Source organism: Protopterus annectens, chromosome 5.part0 (genome assembly GCF_019279795.1).
Source record: "Protopterus annectens isolate FY-2018-M chromosome 5.part0, PAN1.0, whole genome shotgun sequence".
NCBI classification, from domain to species: Eukaryota; Metazoa; Chordata; order Ceratodontiformes; family Protopteridae; genus Protopterus; species Protopterus annectens.
Window position 1 is genome coordinate 785,291,536 of NC_056735.1, and position 17,044 is coordinate 785,308,579.

Below are 17,044 nucleotides of genomic sequence, written 5' to 3' on the forward strand. Positions count from 1 at the left end.
CAGTTGGTACTTGGGAGTTAGTGATATTTGTAAGAGCTATTTTTATTATTGCTTCTGTTTCTTTTATTACATCCATTTTGGAAAGTAAATTAGGGTTTAATGACCAATTATGACCCCTATTCTCTAAATATATCTTTTTGTCCCAGTTAATGTTCAGTGTGATTTTGGAGTGATCTGAAAAGAACCTGGTATGTATAGTTATTGTTGGGTCCATGTTAATGAATATGTCAGAGATTAAGAAGAAGTCTATCCTTGACCACATTTTGTGGCATTGCGAATAGAATGTGAATTTCCCTGTTTTATCTGCACTGTTCCCATGTTTAAAAGGGTCATATAGTTTGAAATATTGTTTGAGTTCATTAAGGGCTAATGTGGCTTGTTTATTATGTGATTTGGTCAGATTAGATTTATCCTTTTCTGGGTTTTGATATGTATTCCAGGCACCTCCAATCACTAGGTAGTGATCTTTAAATTGGTTTAAGGTTGGGTATAATGACATAAAAAAGTGTTGTTGGTTATTACAGGGTGCGTAAACATTAAGTACCATTATAGGTTTTGGTATTGTAGGACTATTAAATGTTACATAGCACCATCTTCCCTCCTTGTCAGCTGTGGTTTTAAGTATTTTTTCCTTAAATTGGTTTTTAATTATTATGGCATCCCCAGCACTGTTTGTTTTCCCCCTCTGAAGCTATGATTTGACTTATCCATTTCTTTCTGCTAATTTCTGCCCATTGATCTGCAGTCAAGTGCGTTTCTTGTATTAGTATGAGGTTGGCTGTGATTTTTAATGTAAGGTGTAAGAATAGTTTTCTTTTCTTCTTGTTTTGGAGCCCTTCAACATTCCATGATTCTATTTCCCACATTTATTTATTAGGTGTATTCCTTAGATATGCCATGTATATTAGTTTTGTTTTGTTAGTTTTGTATGTGTTACTGTGTAATGGTTTAGGAAAGCATCTATTTATCCCCGTCCCTATACTGTGCCTAACCACTATATCCCTGGACCAGGAATAATCAGGGGGGGAGGATGAAGGTTCATTATATGGTTTACCTTTACGTCTAATCTTGGAATGTGTTTGCTTTTTAGATATAGATTTACTCCATAGTATCCCTCCTGTGTTACTATAAACAATGTGGACAAAGCTGAACAAACTAGTTCCCTCAACAAACACTGCTACTTAATATCCCTGGCCTCTTCCAACATATTATTTATACAGTGATGGTATTGCATTTAAGGTACAGCATGTATTGTTTTTGTCTTGTGACTAATTCTTTCTAAATAGTATTTTTAAAACAGCATATTAATATACATTCCTCAGTAAATTATAGCAATATGTGTACCATAGTAATATTGTTAAACAATCAATCTTGTCATTTTTACATTTTTCTCTCATTTGACTTCTTTTTCCTCCCCTTTACTTATTCAGGTTTCGGCCTTCTTTGGTGCCTATAGTGATGTTTTTTCACAGCAATCTGTGTGGGTTATAAAATATATACTTGGCACCTATTTAACAGAAGTAGGAAGTATAGAGACAAAAAAAAAAAAAGAAAAACAGCTTAGCCAAACAGTCCTTCTGCTATAGTTGACATATTAAGGCTATATTTACATTATCCCAGGATTGTTAGGTTATTTTACTAATTTCCTGAGATTACTTCTCTCCAGGATCTTTTAACACATTTCTAGTATTTACATAAAACATTTAACATTTTTTCCCTTTTTTCCCAATATTAATCTATGAGCTAGCATAATTCTGACAGTTTATTTCTTGCCTATTATTTAAGGCTGGAGTTTCATTCACCTACACAGTACTGGGTGTACTGTTTTAGTGAATGGTTCAGTTCAACAGTACCTTATTTCTTCAAGGTTTTGCTTGCAGGTTGGTTGACATCTATGGTGCAGCTTTCTTCTTTTAGCTGGTGCAGATCAATTTTCATTTTTCAGGCAGTGAAATCCTTTGGAGCTTGCTGAAATCCATTTTGTCTGACTGTTCTTAATGAAGCCATCAAAAGCCTAGGGGGACTGAATTTGTAAGCCAATATCTGAGATGGGAACTTCCTTCCTATATTCGTGCATCGGAAACAGCAGTTCATTTTTGGTTCCCACCCAGGCTGTACTTCCCTTTCCTGTGTTCCTCATGGCTCACATCAATGACCCAAGGGCCTAGACAGCAAAGGGAAGATTTCAGAGTTGGATCCCAGCTAGAGTGCTCATGAATGGGGTCGTTTTTTCATCCAAGGGACCTTTATCTTTTTTTGTGGATTTATTTCACTTCTGAAGGTGGAATTTGCTTGAAAACAGTCAGGAATGTCTCTTTTGCCTCTTTGGGGTTAGTAACCATCTATTTAACCTCTTTGATATAAAAGATTAACTGATTTGGATATTTCATCTGGAATTTGATTTTTTTTTCTATTAGGAACCTGCAGTATGGAGATAGTAGTTGTCTTGCTTGTCTTATTTGTATTGGGAGGTCTTGAGCAAAGGAGATTTTATTATTATTCCAGGTGAGTGTGCCTTTTTTCTTTGCTGCCAGTATGATTTTATTTACATCTTGGTAGTTTAATATTTTAATATTGACAGGTCTTGGTTTCAGTGATGTTTGCATTTCCCTCAGGGCTCTGTGGGCTCTCAATTGTTATTTGCTGCATTTCTTCAGATTCCTCTAGGAGGGAATTTATTATTTGCTTGATTGTTGGTATTATATTGTTATGAAGTACAGTTTCAGGTATTCCTCTGATGATGATATTGTTCCTTCGAGATCTTGCTTCCAGGTCTGTTAATTTTGCTTGTAAGTTTTGTATTTCTTTGTCATGGGCATCAGTTTTTTGAGAAATAGAGTCTATTTTTATTTCATTTTCTATTATTTTGGACTCAGATTTTTCCATTCTGGATATTATTTGGCTGAATGAGTCACCAAAGATTTGAAATTGTAATGATAAGCCTTTAATGCTTGCTGGATAGGTAATAAGGCAGATGTTATGTCTTCCAGATTAGCTGGCTGGTCTGTCTTGGATTTATTTGTATTTTTAGAGTTGTCAGTTTGTTTAGTTGTCTTTTGTCTTTTTGAAGTTGTGTCTTTCTCAGGTGAGGCTAGTACTGAGAATTTGGTCTTAGTTGTTGTTGTTTCCATATTATTTTCCTCTTTTGACATCTTGCTGTATAGTGTTTTACCAATCTTGCAGTCAAATGCAGGGCCTTAGTAGCACATTGCTTAAGCTGTTATTCAGAAATCTTAGTTAATCCTGCTGTTTCTGAGCTGAATCTATCACTTTTTCTTCCTCTTTTGTTTGCTGGATGATATTAGCAGTAAATATCTACAGTTATTTCTGTATTATTAATTCTGCATTGCCTTCTGGGTTTGTTTTAATCCCGGGTATATCGAGACCTAGGTGATAGCAGTGCTCACAGAACAGCGGCCATTTTGAACTCAGAAAAAAAAATGTAATGTTTTACTTTTTATAACTGTGCTGGGGGTTTACAATGTCAAGGAGTGTGGTGTTGGGTACATGAACATTTGAGCGGACTCACTCTTGTGTGTTGATTTGCATTTCACACGCTTGCAGGGGCGTGGACCTTTAGACTGCTCGGCAGTCGGAGACGCCCCCTGCTTGCCTGCACGGTCTGTGTTAGGCTTGGGGTAGAGTCCGCGTGCCCTCATGAATATTCATGGCATGCTGATTTCATACCATTCGACTGCAGCCTCCAAGTAAGACTTATTTAGTCTTACACAGAGGCTTCGTGAATCCGGGGGAAAAAGTATAAAACAAAAAATGAAGACCTACCACATTAAATAATACAGATTATACATCTTTATGAAAATAATACAGAAGAGAATGGAAGGAATGATGAAGAACATTGTGGAAGAAAGTATATAAGGTATATAAGCTAAAGAATGCCAGGGATTATTATTGGTGGTATGAGAAATTATGGATGATATTATAAGTAAAAGGGAAAATGTGAAACTTATACAGCAGGTGATATTATTAAAGTACTTGATACAGTACGACATAATGCTTTGTGGGATGTTATGGAAAGGTATGGAATAGGTAATAGAATTAGGAGTGAGCGTATGTCAGCATATCAAAATAATATAGTGATAGTGTTAGTGAATGGGTGGCTGAGTAAAGAAATATGCATGAATTGTGATATAAGACAAGAAAGTCTCATGAGTTGGATATTGTTTGCATTAGTGATAAATGCAATAGTGAGTAAAGTAGCTTATAAAATGAAAGAGTTTAAATATGTGATGATTCCAGTAGTTTTGACATAAGCAGATGATATAGTTGCAGTTACTAAGAATAAAATATGGATGAGAAAAGTGTTGGTTTGTTGAAATGAATGTTTAAAGGAAATGAGTATGACCCTGAATAAAGATAAAAGTAAGGGTTTGTGTCATATTGTGAAAATTGGAGAGGTGCATTTTTCGGTGAATGAAGTATCCTTGTTAGGGATATTTTTTCTAAATGGTGGAATTGTAAGGCAATAGGAGGGTTTGATAAAATATGTCTTATATGGAGAACTTATTGATTAGCATTCAAAAAAGTTTTATTTGGCGAATTCTGTTTTAATGGAAAAAATAGCGTGTATATCAAATGCTTATATGATCCCAGAAAAATATGAAAAACAAATTAAGCAAATAGTGTTTTTTTTTCATATGGGGTTCAGGATTAAACCAAGTGAAAATAGGTGTGTTTTATATGAGTGAAGATGAAGGGAGACTGGGGTTATTAAATCCAGTTATTTATTCTGCTTCATTAAACTTGTATAGTGTTTTAAAGTAGGTAAACAAAGAGAGTGAGAAATTAATAGTGAAAATGTTTAAATATAAATCCAAAAAAGGGAGATGATGAGAATAAGAAAAAAGAGACAAACAGTATATAAATGACGAAATTAAAAATTATCAAAAAAATACTAAAATAGAAAATAAAAATTGATGATATAGAGAAGGGTAGAAGAATATGGTACACAGGGAAAGGGGGTGGCACACCTGATACAAGTGGCAAGCTGCAGAGATATGTGTGTGTCTGGCACATTGCAATGTTGCTTAGGGGCTACAGACCTAGAAATAAATATTGCATGTCACATGTTGCATGAAGACCGGTTTCTATCCTGCAGTCACTGGCTTTCTCTGTGGACATGGCATATGAGTCCACCATACAGCAGGCATGCCGTATTTTTCAGACATGACTGCAGCATGGATGGTGTCAGGTAAGTGAACACAGCACAAAGGTGATGGGGGCAGATTTTTGCTCAGGTGCTGATTCCATGTGTGTGTTTATGTGTTCAGATATTTCAGTCCCAACTGAAAAAAGTGACTGCTGCTAGAGAAGTTAATCCACACAGAAAGAGAGCTGCTATTACAGCTCCAGTGATGCTATGTCAGGTGCATTTTCAGCATCAACAAGGCTAATGAGGCCTTCATGGTTCAAGTGTAACAGAACCTAGAGACAGATGTGGATGCTGTTGTTGGGAATAACAGAGCAGCAGCACATGTCCATAGCAGGGTAATTTGACATGATCTATCATGCCCACACAAAAGCTCAGGCCATTGTATTGAAGGTAGAGAATGGACAGAGATGCAGGACCACCACTGCAGACCAAGATCACAGAAATGTGAGTTCCTGCTGTTCCTGTCTGAGGATGGTGATAGGACACTAATATCTAGTAGAGGCCTGTACGTTGAAGTTGAAGTGGTGGTGAGACCTCACGTGTCCTGTAGAGGTTGATCCAGGTTGGTATGCCAATATGCTAGTACAAAGATACAATGGCACACCACTAGCATGAGCATGCTGATGGTAAACATCACCATATCTCTCTTAAGGCTCCATAAGGAGTGCCACCATGGGATCCTGCCCCTAAAAGTATGCATGAGTTCATTTGGTATGCAATATGTTACACACATTGCTGTTGTAGACAGCATAGCAATGATATCAACAATGGTTACATTGGAGGGACACAGTATCGCCTGCATCTATTAACATGCCTGTGATGGCTGTGGACAACACTCATGCTTCCCCCACAGTCTACTCAGGTACAGGCCAGTCACAGGATGCACAGTCCACACCTATGAATGCAGCAGTAGGCAGTACCAGCATCTCAGAGTGCACACAAGTCACAAGATAGAGTTGTGTTGCCAGATATCAGTGCTGTGCTATGTCCAACACGTTGGTGTCACACTGGGAATCAGTCAGTAAAAGTATAGGTCAGGGACCACAGCACAGGAAGATGCTAGCCATACCATGTCAGAGATTATTAGTTGTGATGCATCTCATACATGCTAACATACACAAAAGACTGCAATGTCTGCTCACTGATATGACATATAGGAACCAAGAGCTCAAATATCTGATGACAGCACTGGAGGGTCTCCTTGCAATTATTACAGCCACAATGATGTCTAGTGGCAGAGACCACCATGGCCATTCCTTACATCATAATCATGGGTCACAATCTCATGGTGCAGATATGCATCTCTCACATGCCCCTTCTGAGCCTGTATCATACTTCTCCTGGCTGTCAGCACACCTAGGCATATCTGACTCCATACACGTGGACACTAATAATCTGGCTCTACTGTAGGCATCATACCTCTCAACTGTTCTGCATTTGGGGGAGTGCTTTCATTACAGACATGAAAATTGTGTTTTGTGTTCTGTGGTTCTGCTTTGACCACAGATGACTCTAATTTATTTTCTTTCACTGTCTCAGTGTAGAGCCAATAAAAGATTAACTACTTGGGGCATACCATTGTCAAAAAGAGACTTATGAGAGCTTGACCAACTCAGGCGAGGCTGTTTATTCATTTATCTGTGGCAGACTCGTGTATTTAAACTATTGCTGTGCTGTATTTGTGAATTTGATAGCTCCAGTGAACTACTCTACTCCCCAGTCCACCAATTTCAAGTCTAGTCTATTTTTAAATTTTCCTGATGAATCATGTTTAGATTACTGCATCCACATTTTAGTGACAATAATTAAAAAAAACAGCTCACTTCTCTCTTCACTTAATCTGAATTGAAATGTAGGATTGCAAGTCAGTTCAGAGTTTTTAAATTAAATGTTTTTTTCCTTGTTAAATGTTCTAACACAGAAACACACACACACACACTCACACACGCACACACACACACACACACACACACACACGCACACGCACCCACACACAGACACACGCACACATGCACACACACACACACACACACACACACACACACACACACACACACACACACACACACACACACACACACACACACACACACACACACACACACTCCTACCTCTACTGTGCTCTGGAACATGCAAAGCATTATATAGTTTATTTAATGTATTCATCATGCATCAGTGTCTACAGTTATAAAACTGGCAGTACACAAAATAACACATAGGACAACAGTTTTTCTTACACCAACATGAGACAGCATTAAATCATTTTGGGGAAAGTTAGACAGTTGTTAGTAGAAACATTTACTTTATTTTTTTAATTCCAGTAATTAAAGAAACTTTACTATGCAGAATAGTTGAATTGTTACTCAGGAGCTCTGATAGTTTTTCTTTGTTTCCACATCTAAACAGAGCTATTACTAGTATTGTGAAATATTGTGAAAATTATGAAATATTGCATTATAATTGAGCTTTATTTGGTTCGCTGCAGTTTTAATTTGTTTTGGATGTTACTGTTACCACCATATCTTGAATGGGAGCATATTTTACAAGTTTTATGCATTCTGTAGAACAATATATATTGTTTATTTGGGTGTGTGCATGTCATATGTGTCATCACTAAGGTGTTTGCATACTGTCTAGGTTTGATGTTTTCTTTTGTACTTTCTAATATGAGTTAGTAACTTTTTTACCAGTGGGCCCCCCCCCCCCAGCTAACAGCTACTTATAATGGCATTCAGGTTAAGCATTTGCTGGGGAAGAGGTTGATGGTTAGGTGGTTAATGAGGTCATTAGCCCCCTCTTGTAAAACACAACCAATAATAGTTTGTTAACATAATCCAAATAAAACATTAAACATTATGATTTTTATCACACTTGTACAAGTGCTTTGAACATCATACTATCATTTTACTTGTTGATTTTAGTTACCCATCAATTAGTCAGCTGGGACAGTTTTAGTGCTGCTTCATTACATACATAGGAATTCATTAATGTAATAGCTTGCCATGGCTTTAATCAACTAAACAAAGAAAAATCATTTGGTATTAACTTGCTGTATCTTATTTTATCAAATACTGAGAGCATACTAAAAAAAAAATAACTATAGAGACACCATTAGACATCTCAGATCATAATTCTATTACCTTTGAAATAACGGGTGATACATCTGAAAATAACATAATAGGTATAAATATGAAAAAAAAACAATTATAACAAAATTAAAATTAACCTAGCAAATGTGCTGTGGGAAAACATCATCAACAACTATCTTGATCACCACAGTTATTTAATGCTACAATGTTTACAAATAGATGTTCTGCAATTAACTGATGAAGAAGATGGCATTGAACTTAATCAAAAAATCTCTAGATATTGGAGCAAGAAGTTAATAAAGCTGTATAATAAAGAGAAAAATCTCTATATATTGACACAAAAAGTATTCTACTGCCACTAGCAAAATAAACTTAATAAAGTTAGTAAGGAATTCCAAGCAAAATGTAAGCATGATAAAATTCGGTATTTAAAAATGGCAATGCATACTGAAAACAAAAAAGCATATTGCAATTATGTTAACTCATAAAAAATGTACAATTATACTTGAATATCATTTTGTAAATGCTTCAAGGGCAGTTGTCAAATAATTTCATAAATATTTCAGCCATATCACCCAAGTCATGTTCTATAAAAATATTGTTTTGAATATTATACCTAATGTTGCAGAAGTTCTGGTTATTAGTTTTGAAATTATTGCTTAATTATAACAGAAAAAAATGCATGTATGGGCTTGGGCAAATCACAGGCAATATCACTGTATAATATTTAATCTGAGTTATGTCCATTATTGCTTATTATTTTTAATAAATAACTTCATACTGGCACTTTTAATATGATATGAAAACATTCTTCTGCAAAATCTATTCATGAAAAAAAAGAAAATATATCACAGGCTAGTAACTACAGACTCATTTGTTTGGCAATCATCTTGGAGAAATGTTATAAAATATGTATAATATATGTAATAGAAAAATCTAATATCAAAACAAAAGCATTGGTTCTCTATCAGTGTGACTTTGTTAGTTGCAGAGCCACACCAACTAATTTGATTGAGTTTGATGACCATGTTACACTTGGATTTGACATGTAAAAATTATGACAACTGTGCCCTGCCTAACCCTCAGCAGGTGGTGTAGGTAATGTCTCATGCACAGCATGCCAGCCAATGCACTGTGCTGTGTAGTCTGAGTGTAGTACTGCATGCATTGACTCAGTTCCATTTTCTCTATTCTGTCCCATAGTTGTGGACCAGGTGCTGCCTCTTTGTCAGTGCCACAACATGTTGTGCGTGCCTCAGCCTCACATGTGGGTCCCTCTGCAGTTGGCTCTTCAAATGACTCTTCAACCAACACCTGTCCTGCTGCTAGTTAAAATCTGTCTGGTACTGTGGTGTTGAATTTGTGCTGTAGCTGTTTATATAATGCCCATAAGTGAAGCACAGCAAAGATGACAAATATCTTGCTGAAGGTCTTAGAGCAGATTGCAACACTGGTGCCATCTAGGCAATGAAAATTGACCTTTAGCACTTCACACACATACTTTCAGTGATCCTGCAGGGCTGTACAATGCATTGTCGCTTGACATTTCATTCAAGCCCTTAGGGTTGTTTATTAGTGTCATGAGCCATGGCTCCAGGAGATATCCAACATCACCTATAACACACAGCAGTAGACATTTTTCTGATGGATTAATATTTGCAAAACTGTAGAACCAAACACAGAAGCACATTGAAGGCACAAACCACACAGGAACAGAATGAGTCCAGAAGCAAAAGACAGCAACACTGGAGTAAATATCCAAAGAATTTGTCTACAATGACAGAGATTAAGTGCTTTCGTATAAGTACTTCATCAAAACCACAACACTAAACACATCCAGCACTCATAAATACCCCACCCTTCATGCCCTAACCAATGAAAATAACAAATACATTAACCCATACTTAGACTGTTAAAAAGATAGTGTAAAATATAACCTAGAAAAAAACTAAAACCTCTCAATGTGTTTTAACTTTTTGATATAATAATATAAATTAATAAATTAATGTTCTTCTTTCGGCTTTTCCCGGTTAGGGGTCGCCACAGTGGAACTCTGGTCCGCTAATGATTGGCAGTAGATTTTTACGGTGCCAAGGTGCCAGCCTGATGCCCAACCTTCAACGAAGACACGCCCATTCACGCATGTCTTTCAAATGCCACTCAACCGCAGGGAGGACATGCAGTCGAGAATCGAGTGGGAAAACCTCTTGCTGTGAGGTGACAATGCTACCACTGCACCACCACGGCTTATATAAATTAATAAATTAATATCAAGGCTAATTGAAATATGTGAAATTCATAAAAATAGGCAAACAACAACTATACATATTGATATACAAATAAATTCTTTGGATATTTACTCCAGTGTTGCTGTCTTTTGCTTCTGGACTCATTCTGTTCCTGTGTGGTTTGATATTTGCAAACCTGCTGACAGAGCTGGATCATGGTCAAGTGGAGTCCTATGCAGGGTAGTGGATCAGGACCACTCCCCAGAGCAACTCCCCTCCCCAGTAGCATCCCCCAGCCATTCCATTGTCCCATTACTTGGCTATTTCTCCCCATTAACAATAAGCAGTGTTCAAACCTGTCAGTATGCAAGCTGGTTTCTTTTTTTCCTTTTACAGTGTGTAGAGATATTTAAAACTTTTATTTCAGATTTTATAGCACAAACACTGGTAGCCATTTGATAAACAAAACAAAACATTCTTACAATGAGAGCAATCTTAGCATGAACAGTAAGCTTCTGTGCCTTCGAACTCACATTCATTGAAATGGCATTGAAACTTCTTTTTTTTTCTTTTGGCTGTTCCCATTAGGGGTTGCTACAGCGGATCATCTGTTTCCATTTCTTCCTGTCCTCTGCATCTTGCTCTGTCACACCAACCACCTGCATGTCTGCTCTCACCGCATCCATAACCCATATTTTAGGCCTTCCTCTTTTCCTCTTACCTGCCAGCTTCATCCTTAGCATCCTTTTCCCAATATACACAGCATCCCTCCTCAGCACATGTCCAAACCAACACAATCTCACCTCTCTGGCTTTGTCTCTAAACCGTCCAACTTGGGCTGACCCTCTAATATACTTATTCCTAATCCTGTCTACCCTCATCACACCCAGTGCAAATCTTAACATCTTTAACTCTGCCACATCCAGCTCTGACTCCTGCCTTTTTGTCAATGCCACTGTCTCCAACCCATATAACATAGCTGGTCTCATTACCCTCTTGTAGACCTTCCCTTTCACTCTTACTGGTATTCGTCTGTCACAAATTACTCCTGACACTCTTCTCCACCCACTCCACCATGCCTGTACTTTCTTCTTCACCTCTCTTCCACACTCACCATTAGTCTGAACTGTTGATTCCAAGTATTTAAACTCATCCACCTTCACCACCTCTACTCCCTGCATCCTCATCATTCCTCTATCCTCCCTCTCATTCACACACATATATTCTGCCTTAGCCCTGCTGACCTTCATTCCTCTTCTCTCTAGAGCATATCTCCACCTCTCCAGGGTCTTTTCAACCTGTTCCCCACTCTCACTACATATCACAATGTCATCTGCAAACATCATAGTCCACCGGGACTCCTATCTGATCTCGTCTGTCAACCTGTCCATCACCACTGCAAATAAGAAAGGGCTCAGAGCTGATACTTGATGTAATCCCACCTCCACCTTAAATGCATCTGTCACTCCTATGCAGATCTCACCGCTGTCACACTACCCTTGTACATACCCTGTACCACTCTTACATACTTCTCTGACACTCCCGACTTCCTCATACAATACCAAAACTCCTCTCTAGGCACCCTGTCATATGCTTATGCTTTCTCTAAGTCCACAAAGACACAATGCAACTCCTTCTGACCTTCTCTGTACTTCTCCATCAACACTCTCAGAGCAAACATTGCATCTGTAGTGCTCCTTCCTGGCATGAAAGCATACTGATGATCACTAATCATCACCTCCCTTCTTAACCTAGATTCTACTACTCTTTCCCATAATTTCATGCTGTGACTGATCAGTTTTATCCCTCTGTAGTTACTACAGCTCTGCACATCACCCTTATTCTTAAACATCAGTACCAAAACACTTTTTCTCAACTCCTCAGGCATCTTCTCACTTTCCAAGATTTCATTAAACAATCTGGTTAAAAATTCCAGTGCCATTTCTCCTAAACACCTCCAAGCTTCCACAGGTATGTCATCTGGACCAACAGCCTTTCCATTCTTCATCCTCTTCATAGTTATCCTTAATTCCTCCTTGCTAATAAATTGCACTTCCTGATTTACTATCCCTACATCATCCAGCCTTCTCTCTCTCATTCTCTTCATTCATCAGCCCCTCAAAGTACTCTTTCCATCTGTTCAACACACTCTCCTTGCTTGTGGGTATGTTTCCCTCAAACTAACATTAAAAAATGCATCTGGCCAGTGGCAGATTAAATTTATCTTTGAGATGTTTTCAAACCATAGATCCCTTGCACGTTTTTTTTTTTTTGGACCATACATACATGCACATGTTCTTTGATGTTCCATTATATTCCTTGTGTAATACAGCACCATTTTTTAGAACATGTTTTAAATTTGCTGGTTTGAACATTTCTCTAGTAAGCATTGAAAGAAAATGTATGAACCAATAAGGGCAAAGCTACCCATTACAGAACATTTCAACCACAAAAGGCCAATCAAGCTTTTGTCATTACAATTCACCAATATCAATCAATATACAACATTTCTGCAGAAGTAAAAGTCATCTGAATAATTCCATATTAAAGAGATCTATAACTAATGAAGGGGTTGCTGCTGGCAAACAACTTTACATTTCAGTGTTTAATGTACAAATTCAGTGCACAATGCCCTTGAAAAATAAACTGCCCATGTTACATTTGAAATAAAAATGGTAAGCTGGTAATATAGCAATAGGGAATGGTTGTCAAACCAGTAACAGGTTCACAGTTATTAGGCATCTCATCCAAAGGAAGATACATTCAGGAGTGCAGCAACCCACCCCCTTAAAGATGGCACTGCAATATTGGCACTCCATGTACATGGTAAGGGAGTAGAGCCCACAGCCTTCTGCACCAAAGGAATGGTGGTCATTTGCTAAACAAAACAGCTACACATTGAAAACAGATTTAGCGTGAGCAATAGTAAACTTCTTTTGTATTGAAACTCAACATTCCTTGAAAATGCACAGAAGCTTAACAGTCTTTGAAAATGCACAGAAGCTCAATAGTCTTTGAAAATGCACAGAAGCTCAACAGTCATTGAAAATGCACAGAAGCTCAACATTGTTTTTAAATGAACAGAAACTCTTCATTCTTTCAAAAGTGCACTAAAACTCAACAGTCTTTGCTGATGACAGTTGGTGTACAAGAGTCAGGCTCTAGGGTCTTGTACTGAATGCTCAGGGTTTGAACCTGAATAAGTACCATTCCTAACTGGGTCGTTACACACACAGTGCTCCATTAACCTATTAAAGAAGACATGCAATGCACACAGAGTGCATTCTTAAAGAAGAAATGCATGGTTTTGCAGCAGACCCTGGCCAGTGGATCATAGGTGACTGCCGAGGTTGCCTAGTGCTAGATCCAGGTCTGCCTGCTGGCTTATTTATATACTCTGGATGTTGGGATACATGTAATTTCCAATCAAACATCCATGTGGGAAATCACTCTGTACAAATTGCTGGTAGAGATCAGACATGTGCCAGATGTAGGAATCATGGTAACTACCTCAATGGCACACAGACATATTGTAAATAATACACTGTGCATTGTGCACACACAATCTGGCAGCTGATGGAGTGAAGGCCCTTGTAGTTTATGTATCAGATGCCATATGGAGCAGGTGGGGCCTTGATGGCAAAGTAGAGGCAATCAATAGTCCCTAGAATCTCAGGGAAAATGGACTATTTCATAAAATACCCACATAATCTTGTCTCATTTTGCTAAGGACTGGGGGAAACCACATATATTCTGCCATCTGCTGTATCATCACATCAAAGAACTCATGTAAAATTCATGATACAGATGGCTGTGAAACTCTGACAGTTCCCCATGATGGATACTGAAAAGTCCCCTTAGTAATGATAGTTAATACTACACAGACTATAGTGTCAAAAGAATAGTTAGTCCATGCATTTCACACAATTCTATAAGAGAACAACACATTTCAATGAGAATGTAAATGGAGGCCCCATCTCCCTGAGTTGGGGGTAGCCCAGGGTAATGCAAAAGATTTTATGGCGCTACCCTGAAAAGAGGCCATTGGCCTACTGGGCCAAACCTGGTCAAGAAAGTGTAAATAAATAAAAATAAAACAATAAATAAAACATCTGTAAGCTCCTAAATGGTGTCTCTCTGTCCAGAAAGTAGCACTCAGCAGTGGCCCTATCATGGAGGTAATGGTAGGTCAGCCATGAAAAGGACAATCTGTGACACAGAGAATAATGATGAACAATGTCATAGACATTTGCTGTGAGAATGGCTACTAACATTTTTGTTCAGAAAATAAAGATGCTACTCCCAGCATCTTAATGCAGTCAGTTTGTCTGTTCAACAGGAAAAGGTGTAGAGATGCACTGCTTGTCATGGGTCATCACACAATTTGTATACATTTCTTAATCACTCTACTATGTCATTTACTCTCATTTAATTTGCAATTGCTCTGATTTCCATAACATTATTTGCATATTGCACATACTTTTGCATATTATGCTAATTGCACTGTTTCCCATGGTAACATGATCACATTGCATGTTCCTCTGAATCACCTCCACCTTGCATGTCACTGATTGTTGTGTTGTTTTGCTTAAAGCAATCTGCTTATTGTTTCTGAATCCTTACCTGTTTTTTGGTAACGTGACATTATTACCAGTACTATGAATAAATTAACATTTGGAATCATAAATATCTCATGAAATCTAGTAAATGTTAACCATACCCATGATAAATATAGATGATAAATATGAGGTTGTGTGCAAGTATAAAACAATTGTTTACAATACCAGGAGTCTGAAAGGAATTGTGTACAAGATTTGTGTTGTGAAAATGTGCAAAAGTCAGAATTTTTATGTGTAGAAGTATGCAACATTTTATGAATGGGTGTGAATTACGTAAATGTAATTTGAAAATAGAATAAGTATATAATAAGTAGTCTCAAACTACTTAGAGCATAAACTTCAACATTCCTTATGTTATTCTACTACAAAAATTAAGGATGCATCCCAGTTTTTAACACACCTGTATGACTGGTCTTTGTCTAACAATATTGCTGATTGCTGCTTTGTCACCTTAGACGTAGATGCCCTATTTACATCAATACCAAATGACAATGGAATAGAATACCTTTGTGAATTTATAACATTGCATACATTTTTTTTCCAGCAGCTGAGACTAACATCATTTGTGATTTAGCAGAACTGTTTTTAACTAACAATGTTTTTTGTTTTATAAAAATATATATAAACAATGTAAAGGAGTAGCCACGTATAAGCCCATGACTAATAGCCATGCAAATTTGGTTATGAATAAATGGGACCTCGAGTTTATTTTTTTTTCTGAAATGAATAATAGCTTTTTTAATAATGTTTTCTTTTATAGGCATTTCATGTATGATTTGTTTTTAATATGGAATGGTCCTCATTCTGCATTTTCTGACTTTTTATTATATTTAAACTGATTTACTGAATTTTTATGGTTTAAACATACCACACATTATACACAAATAGATGTTTTAGATATTTGATGTTTTAAGGGAACCACTGCTAAAATTGAAACTACATTATTTAAGAAAGATGTCAGGAAAAATACATATCTGCACAAGAGTACTATGCACCATTCTTATGTTTTTAAAAATATATTAAAAATCAGTTTACCCATGTAGCTATACTAAATATAAGAAAGGAAAACATGGACATACAGTTTAATAACATGGCCAATGACTTTTTTAAAAGAGGTTATAAGGAACATAATTTAATGAATATAGTAACACAGATGCAACAAGATAACATTGATAAAATTAAACCTATATTTTCTTCTAATAATCACATTACTTCACTAAGTAATAATAATAAAGTTAAGGACACAACTAGAGATCTATTTAAGTGTGTTTTACCCTACAATGTTCATACTAATTAAATACACGATATTGGGTCTATATCACATAGTCAAAGTGTCAAAACTTTGGGCTGGATTCACGAAGGCTTGCATGGAGTCTAAGAGTAGAGTAAGACTCCATGCAGCCAACATGTCCGCCGAGCGATCCAGGAACAGCCGGTAGGGGCATGCAACAGAGCTCCTAAAATTACTCTTACATGGACAGGGCTAGGATATGCAAATTTCTTCAACTGCAGGCGAAAGCTACGCAAATTAGGTAAATTTGTGATCCAGGAAACCCAAACCTGTCCGAGTAAGAGTTGACAACTGAGTACAGTTCTGCAAATAGCAAAACGGAGCCGTGACAGCTCCAAAAAACGGATGCATCCAGTTGAGGAAGCATGCCAATGGACAAAAATTCGGCCATTGGCAATGTTCACCGATGCAAAATAAAAATAAAAGAATTTTTTTTTATCCCGATCGCTGATGTTTAAGCGTAGCGCAGCACCACGCAAATGCTTTGCACTCTAAAAAACAGAAAAGCAATAATTAAAATCCACAAATGTGGATTTTATTGTAATTCTTAATATACAATGCAAGGTAATGGCAGGCCGAAGACAACATGGCTACCGAGTAGAGGTTGCTAAGGGGAGAAGCTCAGTCTAAGAGATGTAACCAAGAAT